The sequence below is a fragment of the Magallana gigas genome, chromosome 8 (genome assembly GCF_963853765.1).
Source record: "Magallana gigas chromosome 8, xbMagGiga1.1, whole genome shotgun sequence".
NCBI lineage: Eukaryota > Metazoa > Mollusca > Bivalvia > Ostreida > Ostreidae > Magallana > Magallana gigas.
The window spans coordinates 39,123,342-39,138,021 of record NC_088860.1 but is presented as its reverse complement, the minus strand read 5'-3'; the positions used below and the strand labels follow the sequence as shown (position 1 = coordinate 39,138,021).

General features: G+C 32.0%; 1 protein-coding gene across 1 annotated transcript in view; it reads left to right on the top strand.

Moving 5' to 3' along the window:
• The first annotated feature begins 10,159 nt into the window (after positions 1-10,159).
• Positions 10,160-14,680, top strand: part of LOC105324638 (uncharacterized) — a 36,019-nt gene continuing 31,498 nt past the window's right edge. Inside the window, exons 1-2 of the mRNA XM_011423761.4 lie at positions 10,160-10,298; positions 10,386-10,461. The gene's annotated coding sequence lies outside the window, so the exon portion shown is untranslated. The remainder of the gene's footprint in view (positions 10,299-10,385; positions 10,462-14,680) is intronic.

Here is a 14,680-nt window from a genome sequence, read left to right as displayed (position 1 = left end):
GGACTATTTGTTTCATTTTACAAACACTCTGTTCAAATGTTAACATTGATTAGAGACGACTTTGATTACCATAACTTACACGGTCTTTTCACTTTATCCAAAATATGTAGATTTTGACAACACGTTTGAATAATAGTATGGTCCATAGGAGAGCTACAAGAGTTATCCGCAGTGTCCTCTGCAGTATCTCCGGTAGATCTCCATTGTCTACTTTCTAAATAGCATGTAGACGTTGGATACATACTGGACCAGTTCTAGAGTTAACAATCGAATACACCCCTAGTAGAGAAGAATGGCGCTTCTGACTTTATCTACATGTAAGCGAAATTAAAGACACGAAGACCAAACGTTTGAGCACAGATTATTCAGGTATGCTGGTAGTCTTTTGTGGGGTATTGGATTTTAACAATTTTTTACCCCTCCATCTTCACATTTGTCTCTGGTGTTATATTTTTGAAAATCATTCTAATTGATTATTTATAACACTCTCCCTCAGGTCCGCGTTATTACGGAGATTCCTTTTAGAATTAACTGTTTTTCAATGAATTCTCAGGGAACCTCTTTGCTCGTAACGGTTTTAGGTGTATGTTTCTCCCTCTCCATCTTTACCAGTATTTTACTTTTCCACTTTATTTGGACCGGTGTTAAAAAAATTACCATATCTTTCCAAGAAACCATTTTTCAACAAAATAGCGCAGTATGACTTTAGGGAAAAAGCTTAACAATTTCAATTAACATCTTCCTTTGATAAACGTAGATTATGATGTCTTTAAAAAGTGGCGGGACTAGTTGGCTTAAAAATTGATTTTCTTTCAATGTGTAAATTAAACAAAAAGTAGATGGCCAAAAACAAAATAATAAAAATATTAAAGAAATAATAACGAAAAAAAAAACCCAAAGTGGCTTTGGAATGTTAATCTGACCTATGACATTTATACCAAAAATAATACAATTCGTCATGAGTTAAAAATTATCTTAATCAGAATTTGTTTATTTCTTTTTCCATGTTCAAATTTGTACCTTTTTTAAGAGTAATATTTCGGAAAGAATTCTAGAAAATGTACATTCGCACACCATCCAAATTCCTAAGTTTGTCATCTTGCTTTATCATGCGTGAGTAAATTCTCAAATGTGACATGGGAACGAACGAATAAAACAATTTTTAAATGAAAAAAAAAACACCATTAAACCCCAACTACATGCACTTTTTTGCCTTTCGACGGAGCGCAAAAAAAAAATGTTTCGTTTGTTGATAAGACAGAGAAGCTGGGAAAGTTGATTCATATTCGAAGACTATAGACAAAAATATGATGGCCCTAACGTCTTATTCATCGCGTGTCTTTATTAGTCCCCTACCGGTCTCACCGGAGGGGACTATAGCTTTCCTCTGCGTCCGTCTGTTCGTCCGTCCGTCTTTCGTCTATCCCACTTCAGTTTTCTACACTTTTTTTTTCTTTATGCGTTTGAAGAATAATATAAAATTTGCTGAACAGCTTCAAAATGTCAAACTACAAATCAAGTTTACACTTTTGTAGCGTCTAGTTGACATATTTTCGAGAAATTACTTTTTTATATTCCAATTTTTAATGTTAGGATTCGTTATCGGGATCGGTGTGTATTGAATGAACGAGGAAAGTATTTTGTCAGTAATAATATCATGCGTTACTTGTACCATTCCTTTTATTGTTTCTAACAAACAAATAAATTCTTTAAAGTAGTGTCAAGCATTGTGTTGTAAATTTAATCGACATGGTTTTTTGTATTATTACAATCGGGTTTGTTATCGGGTTGGTCTGTTGATTCGGGGTACAGAAGACGGTAAGAAATGATATTTTGCATTGTTTTCACAAATTTCTACCAACAAATACTTAATGGACTTAGCAAAATTACAGGAGATAAAATTAAGAGTATCAATTTACCCATTTTTAAAATTTAATTTCTTTATATCAACATATAGTTTGAATTTCCTCTGTTCTTTTATCTCTGATTCAAGTATAACATCTTGTTTATAATAGTTTTGAAATAGATGTATGCTTCGAAGCTTTCATAAAACAATACAAACCGGTAGGGGACGTGTATTGCTTATGCTTGTTATATATACTTATATTTAGAGACAGTCTAGCTTTTGGTCCTCGATAAAACATAAAACTTTATTTGCATTGTTTATTTTTGCATCGCCCTCTTTTAACTACATAAAACCCCTGTCACGCCGGAGCTGCGTCCTCACGGCGATCCTACTGCGTCCTTAAATAATGTAAAACTTCAAGGTAAACGCAGTAGAGTCTCCTATAGCGCCGTAACATCGCAACGGTATCTTCGTCCATCGCGGTGGGATCGCCATGAACATTTTAGAACGCCATGCGACGGCGCGCACTTTGAACAAGCACAAAGTACACGCCGTGGCTCTGCGTTCTGATAAACACGCCGTAGAAGCGTAGTGAGGTCTCCGTGACAGCGCCGAAAGATCTCCAACAGCGCCACGAGAGCTCCGTCGGCGCGCTCATGGAACGCAGCTAATCGCAGTGTAGACGCAGTGATAAGTCAATTGCACTTGCACGGAGGCCTCACGGAGTCCTTTGGGATCTCACTGAGCTCTCACTGCGCATCCACAGCGTTTGAAGAAGTTGTTTTTCATTTGGCTGCGTTCACACAGCGACCCCAAAGAGCTGTTGCTGCGTTCATCGGCCTCTCTTGACTAAGAGTTTTGTCCTAGTCCATCACAAATTGGTAAGAAGTAGTTATGTTTCAATTACAACGTACCTTTTCATGAAATCAAAACAATTTTTTAATAATTTATTTAGTAGTTATACAAATTAATATTAACCTACCAGGAAATAAAGAACGTCTTGTGCACGCAGTCAATTCGCAGAGCACGCCGTGTTCGCGCGGTAAAAACTCCTAGCACGTCATGAGCGCTCGGTGGAGACTCAGGGAGAGTGCAGGTAATCGCCAAGTAGAACGCAGTTACACGCCGTAGGAACTCCGTAAGAACGCCTCGGTCGCCGTTAGGACGCCGTGACATCTCCACTTGTAAAATTTTCAAATAAAACTGTACATTTTTTCTGAATTTTCCTTGCGATTCAACGGCAATTCCATGGATTTTACAACACCGTGAACACGCCGTGGGGACGCAGCTTGGTGTGACAGGGCCTTAACACCGTGTCGGATAATTATGCCAGTGCCAAGGTGGTATTTTTGCATCCACTTAAGGATGACGTTTACTCAGAATGAAAAAAAATCCACTGATGATAATGAAAAACCATCTATTGTGTGTTATAGACCTTTGCTTGTATTGTTATTTTTCACTTTCAGAAACGTAGGTCAATGACCTACTTTTTGAGTTAATGGCCATTGAATATTTATTGAAAAATCAAGAAAAATCCCATAAAATTTTACACTACGATTGAGATTTTCTTAATTAAAAAAATATTACAAATAATTAAACACTTTTAAAAATACGATACACTTTATGAATGGTAGTGGCACTAAATAAGTACACAACATTAAGATTTCAGCATAACTTTTTAAAAATAATTCAGTCCGAATTTCCTCTATCATTTTTCAAACCCCTTCCCATTTTTGATTCAATTTTACAAAAAATTGAATGATGATAATACAGAAACATTTATGGTATTGAACTACTTTTATTTACCTTATTCTGTTGGCATAAAATTTATATGAGGTCAATGATCAAAACTTTGAGATATGGTGTCTTTTATCGTTTTTAAGCTTTTTTTCAATATTTTTATTATTCGTGTCATACGATTATTTTTATGAATAAGTGAGGTAAAACTAACGGAAAATATGCAAAATTACATACACTTAAATATAAAATCCTAACTTTTAATATTAGACTACTGCCAAAAAACTTTTAGCAGAAAACAAAATCTGCAAAATTTAGTCCGAATTTCCTCTGTTTGACTAAAAGTCAATTTTTGTTTGAGCTTAATTTCATAATAAAGTAAAACTATTGAATGTTTTGTCAATAATAATTCATTTCATAAATACTTTTTGTGTTTAGAACGAATTTTACTCATTACATTGAACTTTATAACAATCGGAATTTGAGAACTCAAACCCTGAGTAAATAACACCCTTAAGATGCAGATTCGTAAAAATCCATGTATACCAAATGATAGACTATTGTCTAGAGAGTATATAACCACTTTAGATTTTGGATTGTTTCACCTGACAGGTGAGGTGTTTACCTTTTAAAAAATGATATCCCATAGGAAAACAATAATTCCCATAGGAGAAAAAATTTCCTACAGGAAATATTGAAAATCCTTTTTTTAAAATCCTGTAGGAATTATATTTTCTAGAGGAGAGAAGTACTTCCTGCAGTTATTTGATTCAGACAGGTAGGTTTTTAATAGAATATTAAGAGTTTTTATCGGATTTTAAAATCCTGTGGGAGTTTTGTTTAAATCCTATCGGGATTGGAATTACTATAGGAAGTTCTTTTATTCCGGTAGGAAATTCTAAATATCCTAGATGAAACTTGTTTTTCCTATGGGAAAACTGTTTTCCTGTAGGAATTTATTTTTCAAAAGTTAATATCTCACCAGCAGACAGGTGGGATACGTAAATAACAAAGGCGGTTATGAATTATTCAAGCAAAGGTCAATCATATTGTATATATATGACATTGTATAATTATATAATACATGCAGCTTAGACGGGTGCAGAAATGTCATCCCGGCACTGGCATAATTATCCGGCACAGTGTTACATATATATTAAACAGAGTAAGACAGTTACCAACCTTAATTATTTAAGGAGTTAAAAATCAGTCTATGAGTTTTTATGAAGTGATCAAATTAACTAAGGTCGGGGTGATTAAATTAAAAAAATGGAAGGGATTTATAATAAATTTTATCACGCTCGACCAAATTTGATCATCTCATAATATTCAAAGAATGATAATTCCTTCATACTTATGTTTATATTATTTTTAGCTATTTTTTAATAAGATATTAAATAACTGACATTCTCAATTTTGTTTTTATTTTGCACATATACTCAAACCCCGTCCTGCATCCCAACCGCGTAATTGTAAAACTATATTTGTGACTATACGTTACAAAATCGACTCTTAGTGTAATAACAAACATTTAAGACAGAAACACAACAAATTAAAAGCAAAGACAAAAACAAATCACGAACTTAGAAATACCTAACACATTTTTAACCAGTCTTGCTGTGTAAATCCAACTGCGCTAGTATCCATATTAGATTGTCTATTTATGGTACTATAAAAAGAACCACTGAATGGATGCACGAAAGCTAGGGGTCTGAATAATAATCAGTCTAGCGATTAAAAGTTAAATATGTTCTAAGTAATAAATTAACATCTACTTGGTGTCTTACAGAAAGTGACAACGAATTAAGACTGAAATATAGGCGGCCCAGTATAACGACCCGTCTGAGTGCAAAAACTTCGCATTCCAGCAATATAAAAAATGTTCTTAAATACATTATATAGTAAATTAATTGTCAAGTTTAATTCAAGTAGCTACAATAAATAATTTTAACGTTCATGTATATCTTCTTTGTATACTTTTGGTGTTGATATTTGTGTACTAGATACTTTGGAAGCACGAACTCTGTGGACTAGCAAGGACTGACCTCGGACTTTCTTGTACAAGTAGTTGTAAAAACCATGGTTCACTATACACATATACTGTGGAATCATTAATATTTGGTGACTCAATTTTCGTGGTATTCGTGGGTAGTCCTCTCCCACGAATTTTAATCCCCAACGAATACAATTTTAGAAAGAGTTATCTTTGTTACTGAAACAGTAACTGACGCATCCACGAAATTACATCCCCTTGAATGAACAAAAAATTCACAATCCACGAAAATTGCCCCCCACGAATTTAAATGATTCCACAGTATGTAAAATGGGCTGTTCCGTCTGTGAAACATGCTGATCAACAATACTCGTAAATCATAACTTTTAACTCTGTTCTTGAGTTTAGATAATTGATTGAATGAAACAATCAAAGATGGTTTTAAACTTAAGCGTTTATTTGTTGGATACCTCATAATACTAAATGTATGAGTCCTTATTCCTTATAAAAAAAAAGGTCCAACATTTTTTTGATGAATCTTTTTACTGGAAGTTATAAAATGTGAAATAATAATTAGGTCGAAATATACTTACATCAATCATGTGTAAGGTACACTCTAATGCGTAAAATTATTGCAAAACGGGTGAAATATGCAAATTTTCATTTCTTTGCCTAACATTCAAAGAAAAATGATTGTCATAACCTATCTAATTTTTTTTTATATCAAACTACATGATTCTTTCTTTTGCCTTCAAGGAATGTTCTCGAATAATTAAATAACAAATAAATGAAAATAAAACTTTCAAACTTACAAGGAAGTAATTTAAAAAAGAAACATTTTACCAGGGCAAAATTCATATATGTTACATTTTGCAGTCGAAATAAATCCACCCACTTTTTTTTTTACCGGATTTGACGCAATTTTATATTCTATCCGAAAGACTAAGCAAGTCAAATAGAAAGAAATTGAATTGACCTAATTCATTTATCAACTAAAAGCCATCAAAGGTATAAAAGACTGCATGACTTATTGCTGTAAACAATCAAATGTATCACAATATATGATTTATAGAAAAGCAGACGTAAACATATTTACAAATCGACATACATATCATTTCATATACATGCCTATATGACCTCTCATGGTTTGTGATGGTATACTAGTATGCGTTTTATTCAATGATTTTTGTGTTTCCTTTCCCCGAGCCTTGGCCAGGGGATAGAAAATCCTCAACGAGTCCGATAATAATCTAAACATGTACCATACCAACACAAACCACAATAAATTCTTTTTATCAGGTTTTCATCAATGTTTTATGTGTTCATCCTTATTTCATAGGATTTTTAATGCAAAATACCCAGAGAACGCCATTTTGATAAAAATGCGTAAAGGTTAATTGTGGCGTCCTCACAGTGTAAAACAAAAATATATACCATGACTGACATTCACCGCAAATTGGCCTAAACATGTGGTAAAACACACTCTTACATACATATTACATGCAAGTTACATACTTGACCAGTGTTTATCAAAATAAATACAGTTCAAATGGCAGATGTTACCAAATGCTAATTTGTTCTTCTAGTGTTTACACTCAAACAACCCAGTTCACTTCAAACATTAATCAAAGTACTGAAGAACTGACGGGAGTTGATTTTGTCGATGTTTATTTATTTTCAAATCAATGATATGTTATTTTGCATGACAAGTACATGTAGTTTCTATATTAATTTGAATTACGCACATTTTTATAATATGAAGTTTTGGACTTTTTCGACAAGAATGTCGAGAAACCCCCATATGAATCATGTTAAATAATATTTAAAGATAAAATTAATTTAATCAAACTATGTATCAGTAATAGAAATATTTCACGAAAATTGTATGGATCCAAGCAATATTGAACTCTAGTCTCTTTCAACCAAACGCTCGGCTGACACCGTAAATCTCCGACAAGGATTTACGGAGACAGCCGAGCGTCGAGTTGAACAAGACTATATTGAACTCTGGCGTAGGAATACATACGACTACAATTTTTTTTTTTATATTGTTCGTACCATTTAAAATCTGACCATTTTCAAGGTATTTATAAATAAGTTTCCCTGAAAAACAATGCTTTAGCATACATTACATCGAATTTATTAATTATTTTCAAGAACTAAGTCTTGTCAGCAGCAATAATTTGCGCTGAGGTCCAAACACTGTTTCATTTTCGGTTTGTCTGAGTAACTGCATAGGAGAGTTGATTAAAATCAACTCCCAAAAACTTTATACATGTATACTCTTTATGACTGCTTAGTACCAGCAAGTAAGCCTTAAAATGATAAGAAGGTTTGCTAAGGATGAGCACTCATGATTAAAAATTGACACGTTATCGAGACATCAACAATACGCAAAATTAACTGTGTCAATCTGGGATAAAATGGTCCAAACGATCCAGGCGTTCGCTGGCGTGCAGTGAAAGCTGACAGGAAATCTATTCGACCCCAAAAAAAGCAACGCGGCGGAAATAAGAACATCACTCGTTCTCAAAGGCCCACATGCTACATAGCCCACTTCTGTAACAGTTTCTGTCTTACTGTTTATATTTGAAAAAAAAAGACAACTCTTTTCTCATGGCTTTGATAATGACGACATCCAGCTCTGCGCTTGCAGCTGGAGGTAATGTTTTCAGTTAATGTGATTCGTTCTGATAATATAAGAAAGCATACCATATGTATTCTAAATTCTTTTTTTTTATCAGATTTGTCACCATATATACAACCCCGATATGAATTTTTGGTCCAGGGTCTTTTGACACGAATTTTTGTTTAAAAAAAGATTAATGAAAAGTCACAAATATTCAGCTACATCGCTAATAATAAAAAGACAACGGTTATATTATGGTTCGTCGATATAGGTTTCTCGGAACTATTTCCACTTTTTTTTAGCGTAACATCCTAAAGTAGGGGTCTAAAAACCACATACATGATTTAACATGTACACGTCAAGTAAAACAGTAGGATTTAGGTTTTGTAGGCCACATTAAAAACCTGTCCAAGGCCGTATTGATAGACTACTATATATTGTACACGTTAACGTATACATTTTAAGGTATCTACATTAGAATTAATATGTCCAGAATATCATCGCACATAAATTACAATTAAGAACAGTTTTGTATATAATTAAATATCAACCAGTTTTCCGAAAATCTTAATTTGTTCCAGCATAAATTTAGATTAATTATGTCTGTAATTAAAGCACTCAGGAGCAGTACTCATTTGTCCTAATGGTTGTTGGTATTGCAAACGAGTTATTGCTTTGCCAAAGATAATTGTAGTTTAATGATAGGTACTAACTTAAATAACTATGTTATATATTAATATATTAGGATTGTAATAACTACAGTGAACCTTTTAAGACATAATTACGAATTTGTACTTGCAACGCTTAATGGAAGACAGTATGTTTTTCGAAGCAAATTTATATATTTTATACATAGATGTTTATTTGAATATTTGAAACGTGTTTTATAATTTTAAGGAATTTATATATTATATTTTATATTAAGATGTATATTTGAACGTGTTTTAATAATCTTAGAGGATACACAAACACAACCGAATAAAACTGTATGATATATATTATTTCTTGTGGTAAAATCAGTGACATTAAAGCCCAGGTAATTTCTAATTATAAAGTGAAGTCCCTACCTTTCTTAACCTCTCACTGATATATAGAAATTAAATCTAAATATTATGCATTATTACATAAAATGTGATGTGTATATAGCATGAACTGACATCTACCTTTTTAGTGAATGTAGGTGAGTAAAAATTATTGCACATGGACTGGTTTTTTATTATATCAGTGTAAAACTTTAATAAAAATATCACACTCTTTAACTAAATTATTTTGTTATTTTATTTTTTTTTAATTTTTTTTTAAACATTTTTGTCTATTTAAGTATTTCGTAATACAAACTAATATGGAAGTTTTTGCTATTTACTGTTTTAAGCATGGTATTCATAAAGTTTGCGTTTAAAAGGTTGAAAACCTTTATAATAAAGAAATAATAATCCTGGGTACCTGTCTACAGCTAAATTCTTTTCTTTAAAGAAATTAGGTAGTTTAAGAAAGAGAGATTATCAAAACATTAACATCTAACTAAAACGTTTTAGAAAACTATTTAAACACATACGTGGTTTTTTTTAATAAGAAATACAGGACACAAAATACTTATAATGGTTTTACTGGTTTTTCTTTTTAATAAATAATATTAAAACTATTTTTCTGAAAGGAACTAATGAACCATTTAAGTTAAGCTTTTTATAGGTTTATATATTTCTCAAAACAATTGCCAAGCCAGCCTTCATCATTCCATAGCAGAATAAAAAGAAAATCAATATGATAGCTACCATATGAGATAGTTAAGGAGAGAAAAGGGTCTTCATGAAACAAATGGCCAGTGTCTTGTAAGCATAGCAAAGAAATGTCTAACTGACAAATCCTCATTGACTTAGCGAAAGTTATTTTGAAAAAACCAAATATCGTTGTTGATTATATGCAAGGGGATTCATCATGGAAACGCCGTAAATTTTGAGTTTATTTTATCTAGAAAGTCGGTCATAAGGAATCGGGAAATGGTTATGAAAAATTCAAATTCTCCTGCAACTGCAGACATGGTCCAATTTGAAGATTAGCACAGGAAAAAGCCGTCGCATTTAACATTCCAAAAGGTATGTATAGCATGAATAAAGGATCCGTATAGTCTACTAAATGCAGTGAAATGAGATGCAGATTACAGGTATTATAACTTTTTACAGGTAACGTCGAATTGCTGCAACGTCCTGTGAAGAAAACAAACGGAATTTTCAAACGAGGACCAACTCGACTTATAGGGTAAGTATATTTATGTTTTTTTTTTTTTGTTTCATCACGAATTTACAAGCTAAATACTTCTATCAATACGTCTGTTTATTTTCTAAGCAGGATCTGATGGGGTTTTTAAGAATTAAGTGCAACATTATTATAATATCTAGTTATAACCTGGTATATATATCTGCCATTCAATATTGCGTATGTTGCTTTAGCTTAATAGACGAAATAATTTGATCAGATGTTTAGCGCAAATTAAAACTATTGATTGATAAGATACAAATATATCAAACTTTTACCTTAATTTCATTTTTTTTTAGATTTTGTAGAGAACATACATTGTTTATCAAAGTTAAAAACATTGATTCACCTTTACAATTCTAAATTCGTTTAAGATCATACGCGACCTATCTTCAATAATTTTCTTTTTTTCCTATTTCAGCGCGCAATCTAAGATTTCCACCCCTAATTATATGATTATGTTATTTGATATATATATTTTTTTAGATTTAGGTGTATAGTTTTACTGGGAAATATATATTGTAAAGATTTAATATATTTAATACGCGACCTTGGTTGTGTTCAGGTTGTCCAAATCTGATCATCATCGAGTTTCGAACAAGGGTAAGAACAAGTTGTCGACCATCAATCCCCAAATTAGAAAATATAACAATAATCTTAATAGATTAGAAACGATAAGACACTTTCGTTGTAAGCAATCTGTGTTTCTTCCACTAATGTTAAAAATCGATTTTTTGGTAAGTCATTAACTTACTCAATATGGACCCAATCTGATAAAATAGGAAATTGCTACTAAACAGAAGGTGGCGTGGCATAAGAAAGGAAGCGACAATCTGCCACTGACAAATTCATATAGATGTTATTTGATATAATAGACAATCGCGACTAAAGGCGACATAAGAATGGAAAAAATCATCTTCCATTGACAAATGAATTGTAAAGAAGAAATTGAAAACATTGATTTTCTTGCGGTATGTTGACATTAACTTTACCGATATGCATAGAAAACCCTAGTAGGCAATTAAATGTGTTAGTTCAATTTTTTGCCTGTCAACTTAACCGCCAACAGGCAGTTGTTACTTTATTCCACACGTACTGGTTTAGCTTTCAGCATACGTAATACAACGTTTATTTTCTAGTTGTCTTTTGAACATTGCTTTTTCAGCCTTTTATTCTCATTCCAATAGGAATTTTAGCCAATAATCTAATGTATACTTCAAACTCTGCACGTGTCATCTGTTTCTTTAGTCAAAAGGAAAAATCGGTTTCTTCTACTTTGAAATTCGAACAATATCACGCGAGGATCGATGCCTCCCGCTATATTGCTGAAAAAAACCATAAAGAGACTGGGTGCAAAAACTAATCATTTTATTCATAAACTATTTTGGGGTTAAGAAAATAGATTTTGTTTAGCTTAACCTTATAATTTGAATGGTACCCTATATCTTTATAAAAAGTTATTTTTCTTAAGGAGATTAATAAAGTCTAAAAACGGTCACGATTATTGAGCTCTCTTTATTAAGACTAGGGCTCTCATTATCACAAAGGCGAGTCAGTAAGAGATGAAAATTGTTTTATGATGATTTGTTAGCGATACTTATTAATCAGTGTCGCATAGATGCATGGTGTTGTGTTAAAGATCAATGGTCCTATATTAAGTATTGCTGACGTTCCACAATTATTACAAAACAGACTGTCTGTAAAAAGTTGTGTTTCCGCAAAGAAAGAGATACAAATTTATTAAAAAAAATCTGTGAAAATATTACACTATAACGACAGGTGTTTAGTGGAGATCATCACAAAATATAAAAAAAAAATTCTATAAAAATATTACACTCTAACGTCTGGTTTTTAGTGGGCGTCATCACAAAATTAAAAAAAAATCTATGAAAATATTACACTCTAACGTCTGGTTTTTTGTGGGGGTCATCACAAAATATTAAAAATACACCAACTTTTGTTACAGTTTTGGTATTATCTTACAAATGTATATCGGTACAATGAATTCATTAAAAAAATGAAGAAAATAACCACGACGATAGCATTATTCTGTGTGTAAAATTTCAAAGGCGTACACTCGTTACATTTTTTATGTTATTTTGTAACGTACTCCTATGAAACTTCATTTTATGGTAACATCATAAAAGCATAATGAAAATACTCACCTACTGAACAACGGAAAAATCGTTTAAAAATAAAATTTTCTTAAATTGTTCTAAATATTTTTATCTGTATTTTGTTTATCGTGGTCATTTTAATATATGTAAATGATATCGAAACAATGGTTTGCTAAAAGGTAAATATTTATTGTTTTTACTAGAATGCGCAGAAACATGCGCAATGAAATCTAAAGTGGGCCTCCTGAATATGTCATCTTATATTGTATTATTTTGATTCCTCTCCAGTGCCAGTTCTAGTTTCGAAATAATGCTTAAAATTAACAAATCATATTTTAAAAATAGTTTAACTCACTCCTTTACTAATTTTACATCGTTTCTATAAAAAAAATAGAATCTAAAAATAGAGAGTCACACCTCCTTCACCGTTCCCTAATAAAGGGTTGCATTAAAATTTAGGTTTTTCCAATCAAATAATAAGTCAACCTTCGGCCAATAAAACTAGAAAAGTACCAAATCTGTCAATTTCATTGAGAAATTGAACACCCTTTTCCTGCTAGATTCTCTTGATGAGAATTAAAAACAGAATGAACGGTTTTAATGATGATAAGTCATTTTTTAATCTTATATGAAGGACAGGTTTTATTTTCAATTGGAAGGAACGCTTGTTTGTCTTGTGCCAGGATGTCTGAAGCCGCTCAGCGGTTGAACAAAAAATGTGAATATTAAAAAGAACACTAACTCCATGATATACAGAAACCACAAAAACCTGTTTAAAATCAGGAAAAGCTTGTTAAAATGTGTTAAGGCCAGAAAGTTTATATCCATATTTTTAAACACACAATAAAAATGCTTTCATATGACATAGTTTGTCTTTACAATGTGAATTTGCTTTCCGTATGACCAAAGTATTGTTATACTCGTTTTTCTGTGATGTTTTATAGGAAATCAATAAAAACGGTATAAGACGACCCATCTTTTAGGAGACAGTAATTAAATCTGTCTGTAATTATTGAGATTATGGAACGATTTCTAGCCACAAGGGGGCAACTAAGGCTATCGGGCTAAGCGCTGTTGCAGCTGATGTCTGAAGCCGTTTATCACGCAAAATCTAGCAATTGTAATATAATAAATATAAAATTAAAAAAAAAACACGTTTTTTGCACAGCCATTTCATTCGCATTTTCTTGAAAGCTTCTGATACTTCTGCTAGAAAATGAGATCTAACCAACTTATTATATATATTTTAAAGCTAACCACTTTTTACAGCATAAGAATTTCCATGCAATTCATAGCAACAACAATAAAATGTGTCAATTACAAACAGACCCTATCGAAGATAGACGTCTAAATTCTGTAAATCTGCATATTTCGCTACTTATACATTATCGTTGTCACGTCGAAACGTAAACATGTTTTAATCACTGCAAAATATTTTTTCTCAGCTTGAAATATGCAATTAGTTTATCACAGTGAAACATATACAATCTGTTTAATTATATCAAGACACATGTAACATTTTAATCACCTCAAGCATACACACTTATACCAAATCAATACAATGATTCTACCATTGCAAAATATATACGGCATTTCTCAATACAATAAAGACATACACAACATCTTTATAACAGCCATACTGTAAACCTAACGCTGTCAGAGCTAGACTCGTATGATTTCACATTAAGGCATACATCTGTATAACAGCCATACGAATGCAATGAGTCAGATCTATGTGGTTTCTCGTTTACACCATAGCTTCATAATATCCTGTAGCCCTTTTCACAAGAAAATCTTAAGATTATTTTTTTATTGTAAGAGAAAACTTTACGATAGCACATACCCTCTCGGAAGTATTTCAAAACTGTTAAAATCATTAAATAAAATAAACAAGATAAGGAGCTAAATTTAATGTTTTGAGCCACACTATACTGTTATCTCGCATTATATAGCAGTTATTGTCAGACAAATAAACATGTAAATTCTTCACATTTTTACCCCAAATTCTTCTTGTTAGAGTTGTTAGAGTTACCTATGTTACATAAAGACACATTGTGATTGTGACGTCAGATTCCTACTACATCACATCGACTTTACTCAATGTA